Below are 2500 nucleotides of genomic sequence, written 5' to 3'. Positions count from 1 at the left end.
AATATACCCTTATGGAGCTCAATAATGGAAAGTCAGTTGGACAAACTAGGCAGGCGGTGAACCAACACCTGGAATCTCAAAAGCGACGAGTAATGGACTTCGACAACAATCTGTCGCCGGTCGAGCAGAAATCAAAGTGAGCTGCATTTCTAAAATAATATTTACCAAGTGTGCTGTTATGTAGAACACTGAAACCAAATGGAAAATTCTCTGGTAACTTATGGGTTCAACAAAGACAGAGAACGAATCGAACACCTTAAGTGGGGATCTGTGATCAACTCTGCACAGTCTTCAGGTAAAAAAAATTGGAAATGTGACAACCAAGAATTATTTGAAAGAAAGCTTGTCGTCTACTTTGTGCTTCATTATTCAAGGAAAAGGTTCTTCATGGAAACGGTTTGATCCTGAAATTTTAGTTTGTTGTAATATTGCGCATATTTGACACGATTGAGTTCTTTCGCTTCACGCACGCAATAATAGCAAATATGCTGTTTGTTTCAAAAAATTGTTCGCTGGAAAAGGTGGCCTTTATGAATTCATCATGTTTTATGATATGTGTGCTGGATAGTTTTATGGCAATAGTAAAGCATTTTCTTGTCATTCAAGGAAAATGTTCTTCAGGAAAGGGTTTGAACCTGAAGTACATGGTAATTTGACACGATTGAGTTTCTTGTCTTCACGCACGCAATGAAATAGGAAGAGGTTTTCGCCTCTAAGAGCAAATATGTTGTTTGTTTGAAAAAATTGTTCGCTGGAAAAGGTGGCCTTTATGAATTCATCATGTTTTATAATATGCGAGCTTAACTGGATAGTTTTTATGGCAATAGTAAAGCATTTTCGTGTCAAAATGAGGTTAGCGTTTTTGTGTTGTGCAAACTTAATTAAATATAAATATACATTCTGCCTCGTGAGTTTGTTATTCTCGTTAACCAGCAATGGCGTTTTAGTGCATCTTATGTTGTTTGTTTCAATAAAATGTTTCGCTGGAAAAGGATTCTGTGATATTTTCTGCCTTTGTGAATTATACTATCATGTTGTGTATTGAATTTTCTAGCTTAAGGTTGAAACGTGATACGGGAGGATATTTTTAGTATAACTCTGTAAGGAGGAAAGGTTTCATGAAAATAAACAGGTCAGTTGGAAGCGTGCTTGAGTTTCAACAAAATGAGCCCCAAAATCAGCAAAAAATTGTGACGCCGGTGAATAATAAAGTAGCTGCTATTTCCAAAATGATGGAATTACCTTGGTGATAAATAACCTCGTCTTGGAGAGTAATTCTTTGACTTTGCAGAAACAATGGTGGGCGATTGTGATCTTTGTTTTGAATTCGCTCATTTATTGTCAAACTTTATAACACTTGACAGAAAAAGAAACTTACGAAAACCCGGTATCTTGCCATCATTTGACACAGATGCTTCACTGTTTGGCAAGTAAACATGCCGCGGTAACTTACTAGTAATCACGGCGCCCACTGAATTCCGGCGATGTCAATTTCGATTTTGCGATTTATTTGTGTAGCCAAAACGTACAATAACAAAATTGAACGTAGCAAAAATCTCCCAAAATGTTTGTCGCTGATCGTAACTGTTTATATTCTATATTCACGGTTCAAAATTAATGTTGTTTTCATGTCGTAAATATGTTATTCACGAGCGACCGTACTGGAAACTTCCTTCTGCTCTTTCTAAAAACTGTGTATCAATATTTATTTACCTTTGCATCAACATTTGTTTTTGCATAAAGCAAGCTAACAAAATCTGTACCTTGCTAAGTTCGCATTTGTTAGCGTTAATAGTATTTTCGGTCCAATGCTTCTGTTTTACGAAGGCGTATATGTTTTTGGTCACCCATCCAGGCACTAATCCCGCCGGAGAGGGCTTAACTTTAGTAAACTTTAGTATTACAAAGCTGTCAGATGCTCAGAGGGCACGCTTCAACTTGTGGTGAAAAGAAGTTTATCAACATGTCAGCCCAGAAGCCAATGTTTCTCACTTCCCAGTTATTTTCTTCAATCTTTCTGGGTTCAGTACTTTGCTAGTAACCACATGTCTTCTCAGGATTTACCCAAGGCTTCTACCATGGCACTACAATGATAGACAATGCCAAACAATATCGTGCACCTTTAGAGCTACATATTACGCAAGGACAAATTTTTTTTCGTCCCACGAACGTGTGAGAACCTGTGAGCCAAAGGGCCTCTGCTGGTATGACTTCTGGGTGACCCCTTAAATGGTCTTAATGAACCCCCAACTTGAAAAAAATGTCTGGAACGGTGCACGTACCACAGGCAACCCAGTGTACCCTCACGAAGGGTCTAGGTAACGAGAAAAATGTAACAAATCCGATTTATTCTAAAGGGGGCGAGCCTTAGTCAAGGCTGCCTGAGGCCTCAGCGCTAGCCCTGTTATTTCTGTACGTGCAGGTTCTTCCTTTTTCGCTGCAAGACTTCGCGAGACCGCACTTAGTCGAAAATAAACACACGACATGTTCTGCAACAACA

At 38.7% G+C, this 2500-nt stretch overlaps 1 protein-coding gene across 2 annotated transcripts in view; it reads right to left on the bottom strand.

The window, feature by feature from the left end:
* Positions 1-2500, bottom strand: part of LOC138032207 (uncharacterized) — a 34985-nt gene that overhangs the window by 30208 nt on the left and 2277 nt on the right. The gene's annotated exons all lie outside the window — the stretch shown is intronic.

The sequence above is a fragment of the Montipora capricornis genome, chromosome 14 (assembly GCF_036669925.1).
Source record: "Montipora capricornis isolate CH-2021 chromosome 14, ASM3666992v2, whole genome shotgun sequence".
Classification (NCBI taxonomy): domain Eukaryota; kingdom Metazoa; phylum Cnidaria; class Anthozoa; order Scleractinia; family Acroporidae; genus Montipora; species Montipora capricornis.
Note: the sequence above shows the minus strand (reverse complement) of the source record. Positions and strands in the feature narration are given on the sequence as shown.